Source organism: Canis lupus, chromosome 17 (assembly GCF_011100685.1).
Source record: "Canis lupus familiaris isolate Mischka breed German Shepherd chromosome 17, alternate assembly UU_Cfam_GSD_1.0, whole genome shotgun sequence".
NCBI classification, from domain to species: Eukaryota; Metazoa; Chordata; class Mammalia; order Carnivora; family Canidae; genus Canis; species Canis lupus.
In genome coordinates this window covers 17,136,984-17,145,011 of record NC_049238.1, presented here as the reverse complement: position 1 = coordinate 17,145,011, position 8,028 = coordinate 17,136,984, and positions in this window count along the sequence as shown.

Here is an 8,028-nt window from a genome sequence, read left to right as displayed (position 1 = left end):
ATGAAATAATGGAATTAAACATCTATTTCTCTATTGCTTGTGGTATGGTAGAAAAGTGACAAAATTAGGTTTATCTTTAATTTTGTGATTCTTGTTTTTATTTCAGCCTCCACTGTGTATGTGAGGTGTGTATGTGTTTCAGTTGTGTTTTCTGTGTAATTGATCCTGATACCATTTACTAAATGTTATATTAGTTCACTGGAGACAGTTTAAAATTGTTTTCCATTTGAGCTCAGACTGAAAAAAAAGAAAATCCATTCATTTATTTGTTGCTGACTTTGCTTATTTGATCTTCACTCTAGCTTTTTGATCTTTCAATGAGCCAATAAAAACATGTTTCTTCAAAAAAAGAACTTTTTATTAGTCAGCTTAAATTTAGTTATTGTGCAGTGAGAAACAACCCCAAAGTCTCAGTAGCTTTCACATAGTAAAGGTTTATTTCTCACCCGTGCTGAAAAATATTGTGGATTAGCTGCTGCTCTATTCCATGTTACCTTTACTAAGGGTTCAAGCTGTCAGAACAACCTCTAAGACATCACCAGTCTCCTTCCAGATGGAAAAAAGTGCATGGCAAGTCATGCATTGGATTTTAAAGCTTCTTCCTGGAGGTGAAACACATTATTCAATTCACAGTTCATTGGGCAAAGAAGTTATATGGCCAGACCTGATGTTAAAGGAGCCAGAAAATATAATTCTCCTCCCAGAAAGATAACAGCAAATATTTTGAACAAAAATGCTATCACCTTATCTGTTCAAGTTGTTTGCTAATATTTGGCTCTAGAATTATAAAGCCATGCCAGTGTAAAGCCCCTTGTGCATTAATTAGCTCAAGAAATGTACCCCAGGGCAGCCCTGAGTGATTTAAAGCAAGGGCCTGCAAACTTTTCCATAAAGAGCCAGATAGTAATTTTTTTTTTTTCTGGGCCATACAGTCTGTTGCAATACGTGGAACTTCTCAAGTCTGCTAATATAGCCAGGAAAGTGCCATAGTTATTGCAGAAACAAATATGTATGTCTGTGATTTAATAAAACTTTATTCAAAGATAGGCTATGGGCTGGATTCGTCTGGATGGTCGTTATTTGCCAATCCCCTAGATAAACCAGTTCTTACCTGGTTAGTGTAGAAATTCAGAACATCTTGTTGGAATCTGGAGTTTTATCTGTTCTTACTAAAAGAAGTTCTACTAACAGATAGAAACTGTGAAATTTTGTTTATGGTAGGTCCTGCTCCAGTCTAAGGCAGGCCATATTTATTTTAATAGCTGTTGATTCTGTGAAAAATATTCCAAAATAGAGACATAATTTGAAACATCATTTTCAATACACTTGCTTTCTTAAAAAAAGGCTTAAAAAAGAAAGCTCTATGAAATTTGCTCGGCTAATAGGGACATGCAAAAAACTGGGAAATATTGTAAGGGACATGGATTAAGAAAAAGATGAGAAATTCTGATTTAATTGTTACAACAGAAATAAAGAGAATAGTTTATTCAAAAGGGTAGACACATCACCGTCTTCTTGGAAATGGCATATTACTATTTAGCATCTAAATAGATACAACATAGTTATAATCAAAATCTAGCCACAGTGTGTGTGTGTGTGTGTGTGTGTGTATACATATATGTATACACATATATGAAACTATAGTCACAAAAATAATGAGATCACAAAATATAGCCAAGGATGGTGATGTCTATGTCTTTTAAACCTTCAGAGGAGTTATTATAGGTAAACATAAAAATAGAACTATCTATAGTTGACAAATTAAAACATTATCATTCTATTGGTTTGAGACTTGCTGAAAATATTTAACAAAATTATATTGCTCAATTTTGTTTGTAGAATAGGTATGAAGTTTTCAAATTTCTTTCCCCAAAAATGCAGGCTTAAATACAAAGAAATGTTAATTGATGCATTGAACTTTTGAAGCAACTATTTAACATTTTCAATAAAAAGAAGCCTACCTCTCATCCCAGGTGGTAGCTTTACTAAGGACATACATTATAATTATGCTTCTGTGTTCACTTTCTCCTAATAACAGAGACCGGGGAAGCCTGCTTTCTACATCTGGATTTCAAGTCATCATTCAGACAAAGCTTCATTAAATCCTACCAAACACTAAAGGTCACTGCGGTTTCATATGTTTGTGTTATAGCAACCAAATGTTGCAAAAACTCTATCAGCAGCCAGCAAAATTCCAAAATACCGGAAAATGGCAAGAGTCAGATGAGGACATAGGTGATAAGTTCATCTGTTCAACAAATAGAAACACAGATGAATAGAATATAGTTCTTTTCCTCAAGGAAATCATTCTACATAGAAGAGTAAAACTAAATTGACAATTAGAATATTTCATGTAAATGCAAAGTGATTTCCATTAAAGAGCTGGCCCGGAAAATCTTTTTCCTATTTCAAATATATAGAAATGCCATTTAAAATATAAAAACTGCAAATGTAAATATTTTGCGGAGTTTAAGATACAAACAAGGAAAAAAGTCTCTAAATACAGAGGGAATTCAAAATTGGAACAGTGAATGGAACCTGAAGCCCAGGGCACACAGGCCTTACTGGCTGGGGCTTCGGACTCTGCTAGCCATTGGCAGAGCAAGACATCATGTTGAGGATTAGAAATGAGTTATTGGGTAAAACCAGGATTCATAAAGACTGACCTATTCATAAAATGGAAACTATTTAAATTATTAATAACCCAGGAAAATAGCACAAAAACTTTCAGCCTGCCTGAGGGCATGGACAGAAACAATGATCTGAAAAGAATTATAAACTCAGGTCTTTTCACCTTTTATGAAGTCTGAACTCATACTCTATAATCTACACCTCCAGCTAATCAAAGGAAAATACTTATTAGAGGCACATATTTCTGAAGAGATATTCTCACAATCCAGGAAAAAGAGAACTTCTACTGAATGTGGCTTCTTGTGAGATGAACTTATTCTAAAAATTACAAACTATGTATGAGAGTCAGCAAGCACATCAAATAGAAAAAAAAAACTGGAGATAATTAACTTAAAGAATTTAAGGGGATTTTGAAATTTTCATACAAAGGAAAATAATACTGTAAGAACAAACTATGATAAAGGGAAAGGCAATGTTGAAAAGCAACTAAATAGTCTAAAAAACAAAACACACAATTGTTAAAATAAAAAAAAATCCTTCTTTGGATCAGATGATAAGTAGATTGGATATAGTTAAAGAGTGACTATATTAATTGGAAGACAGAATGTAGGAAATTGTCTGGGATAATGTATAATAGACCCTCATAGTATAGAGGAAAAATAATTAACCAAGCCAAACTTTACTTAAGAATGAGGATGAAATGAGGGAATTTCCTAGCAAAGGTTGAGGGAATTTCCTTCTGGCAGACTGATAATAACTACTAAGGATATGTTTCAACAAGAAGGATATTGAAGCCAAAAGAAAGGAGTAAGATAAAAGAAACAGCAAATGTGGATCAATTTAAATAAGCATTGAGTGTAAATAAGAGGACTGACTCAGAAAGTGAAGAAACTAGTAGATCTGAAATACTGAACAAAAGTAGGAAAAGTGAAAAAAAATAGGAAAAGTGAAAAAATATAGGAAAAGTGAGACTTAGGGAAGATTGTTCTGAAAGAATTCCGATGTTCTTATAAACAAATTCTGAATATTTATGTTAAATGTTAAGTGCTACTAAAACAATACACATAATATGTACATCTTTCCAACAGATAGAGGAAACAAAATATACAAAAACAAAACAAAACAAAAAAACAGGGTATTATACTGGGTGGGATAAACCAGACTGAGAAAAACAAATACTACTTGATTTCACTCATATGTAGAATCTTAAAAAAGACAAAAACAAAGAATCAAACAAAAGGCAAAATCAGACCTATAAATACAGAGAACAAACTGATGGTTGTCAGAGGGGAGAGTGGGTGGATGGGCAAAATGGGTGGAGAGGAGTGGAAGGTACAGCCTTCCAAGTTATTGAATGAATAAGGCAGAGGAATAAACGGCACAGCATAGGAAATATAGTCAACGATATTGTAATAGCGTTGTATGGTGACAGATGGTGACTACACTTGTGGTGAACACAGCATAATGCATAAACTTGTTGAATCACTATGTTGTACACCTGAGACTAACGTAACAGTGTGCATCAACTGTACTCAAGTTAAAACCAAAACAGCAGTAACAAAAACAACAAAAAACCCCAAACACTTGGTCAATCCAATTAAGGGCAGAAAATAAGAAAAACACAATGAACAGTTAAAGGAAGACATGCAATAAGATGGTATAAATCATGTACCTAATGTACAATAGAATGTGATTATATTAAACTCATCTGTTTCATTGTGATGTAAGGAATTGGAAAAATAGAATAAATTCAGCCATGTGCTAGTCAAAAGAGCTATGCACAGAGTAAAAATAACTTTGAAAGACTATTATAAAGCAATGAAAATGAGAATGTGTACTATTAGATTAGTTCAAATGTTACATTATAGTTACATTACTGTTTGAAATAAATTTTTTTTCATGAAGTGTGTTTCAGTGGGGCATTTGATAAATATTTATATTTTATGTTTTGATTTTTTAATTATATTCTTCCACTATGTTTTTCTTTTTTTTTCCACTATGTTTTTCTAACCAATTATTTCCTGTACACATAAATATAATTACTTTTATGTATTTATTTTGTAATCATTTATATTCTTAAACCTTGTTAATCATCTAATCTATACAGAATTGTACATTAGCTTCTTTTTTCCAAGTGATGGAAAAAAGATAAGTTTGTCATATTTCAATGACTAGACTTCCAGAGAAATACTAAATTACATGGTGACGGCTCGTATATGTGTTTTGTCCCTGAATTCAATGGGAATTCTTCTAATATTTCAGTATTAGATATACCATTATTTGTTAGTAAGATATAGTAAGATATTTGTTAGTAAGATATTTTTTATCATATTAAGGCAGATTCTTTATTTCTTATTTTATATAATTTTTTCTTAGGTTAATGATTTTATTATAGTTCATCATATCTAATAATATGGTCAGATAAGTTTTCTTTTATTCCCTAATGATAAGAATATTAACAGTTTCTTGTTATCAACCATTCCTGCATTTTTAGGATAAACCCTAATTGGTTATAAAGTGTATTTTTTTGTTAGAGTGATTATTTGGGTAGTATTTCATTTGGAATTATTGGATCTATGTTTTTTTTAAAGATTTATTTATTTATTTATTCATGAGAGACAGAGAGAGAGAGAGAGGCAGAGACACAGGCAGAGGGAAAAGTAGGCTCCATGCAGGGAGCCCGACATGGGACTCGATCCCGGGTCTCCAGGATCAGGCCCTGGGCTGAAGGTGGCACTAAACCGCTGAGCCACCAGGGCTGCCCTGGATCTATGTTTTTAAGTGAGATTATTCTGCAGTTTTCTTGAAAATTGTGTTTTATCCTGAAAAAATCCTTTAACATTTCTAAATTCAATAAAGAAGGAGCTAAGTTTGTTTAACATTTATGCTTATTTAACATTTATGCTTAGCACAGTGCTGGGCACATAGCAGAAAATCAATAAATAATTGTTAAATAAGGCAAACTGACTTTTATCAGCAGTCTTCTACTTAAACTAAGCTTTTTAAAAATCTTTTATTCTCTTCAGGCTTTCCTTTCCCAGGTTCTTCACTAGCAAGGTAATTGTCAAAGATCTCTTGTCCTGAAGAAAATCACATTAGGGCATCTGGGTGGCTCAGTGGTTGAGTGTCTGCCTTTGGCTCCCATTGTGACCCTGAGGTCCTGGGATCAAGTCCTACATCGGGCTCCTTGCAGGGACCTGCATCTCTTTTCTGCCTATATCTCTGCCCCTCTTGCTGTCTCTCATGAATAAATAAATAAAATCTTTTAAAAAAAGGAAAATCACACTAAATTCTTTATAACTCATTTAAAAGTCTAAGGAAAGAGTTTTCTTTTACTTTTTTTTAAAATAATAATTGAGGAGAAGTTTATCTGTTTAATAATTCCTAGTTATGCTTGCCTGCTTTTGGAGATGGAAGGAATGAAATCTCTAATATTTTGAAGAGTAAAATTTTATTTCAAGATGTTCCCTTGTTTCTCAGAAGCACTTTGATAGTAACTGTCTTAATTCTCTGCAAATGGCAATAACCTCTAAGTATTCTATTGGATCATAGGGAATAACAAGAAATAAATTGATCCCCTTTTGCAGGCAATTTAATTCTTGGTTCCCTGGCCTGTCTAGCTGAAGTACTGGTGGACGGGGAGGGTGCTTTAAGACAGTCTGATGAACATGCACTTCTGGATCATACTTAATAAAATGTTAGTCTGAATTGTTTGTGTGGAGCTACTGGAATATATTGTCAGCACCTTGGCCAGCGATTATTCTAGGCCAATAAGAGCAGGGCCTGGATTTGCTCTCTTACATTTCATGTGGCATTCATTGTTCCTTTTCTCTCTTTATCCTCCTCATAGGGCTACCACTTTCTCTGACTCTTGCAGATGCTTTTGCCATTATGTGAAAATTTTTGAACCAGAAAATAGAAGTTACTGAATCTCTCTAAATTCAGCTTCTCCAATTATAAGCTGTAAGAGAAAATCCCTAACTCAGTAGGTTGCTATAGGAGTGTGAGTGTTCAGTCTTACGAAGAATGCCGTATGGTTGCTAGCATACAGTAGGGTCTAAAAAGAGATAAATGGCTGTTAGTTTCCACCAGTGTCTCATGGTTATATAATGCTTTAAATATGGTTTCTCTTTTATTCTTTAATTATTTGTAATATGTAATACAAAATCCCAATATTATCTGTTGGGAAAGGCAGTCTTGTGTGTGCCGTCTTTCATCCCCATTCAGCTGAATAAGAATGAGCCTGGGGCCTGAAACACTCCTTTACCAAGAGATAAAGAGCCCCCACAGCCTTGTGCTGAGCTTATCACCTTGTGGGGGGCTATTTTTCCCTGTTTCAAACTCAATGTGCACTCCTTAATTCTGTTTAGTGTGTGTGTCATTAAGCACTTGACCAACCCCATTACTGTATCTGAGGTACAAGAGGGTAGCATGCAAGCCAACAGCCCTGTGTTGGCTTCCAGGACTGACTGCTGGCCATGGGGTCCAGCACCCCCTATTAAAACTGATCTTCCCTGTCTCTTCTCCATGTGAGCAAAGCATTGTTCTATTCATTGCTTGACTGCACTGTGCTTTCCTTGATGACTCCAATACCAAGATGCAGTGGGCAGAAGTGTATATTCCTTGTGGTCTTGGCAGTAAGCAACAGATGCCACTTGCTCAATAGTTTTATAACAATTCCAGAGAATTGCTATAGATGTAGAATAAAATATGAAAGTCTCCTTATTAATTCTCACTTTTTTCTCCTGTATCTTACCCAGAGGTAACCGTCATTAAAGACTTAATGTGCATAACACTAGTCATTTTTAATGATTTTAATGTATATATGTATATATGCACGTGTATGGTATCATCAGATAATCACATATCATAATTTTTGTGACTTTTTCTTAATAATATAATCTTAAAGATCTTGTTCTTTCTTTAGAATGCTCATAGAATACCGTGGTATGGCTATATTATAATAATTTTTTCTCTATCCTTTGAGGAGTGTTTGAATTTTACTCTTTTAATTCTGAAAAATATAGCCAATTTTTCTTCCAAAAACAATTAAATAAATTTACACTTTTCCCATTGATGTATGTAAATATCTGCTTTGTGAATGAGCAAATAATTTATTTCACTTAGCATAATCCCCTGCAGATTCATCCATGTCACAAAGAACAGGATTTCCTTCTTTTTTGAATTTATATTTTACTTTTACATTTACAATAACACTCCTTTGCTTACATGTTCTTTATCCATTCATCTGTCAAAGAACATTTAAGTTGTTTCCCAAATTGGCTATTGTGAATAATGTTGCAAGGAACATGGGTGTGCAGATATCTCTTTAAGATACTAATTTCAATTTCTTAAAATACATATCCAGGAGTGGGATTGCTGGATCATATGGTGGTT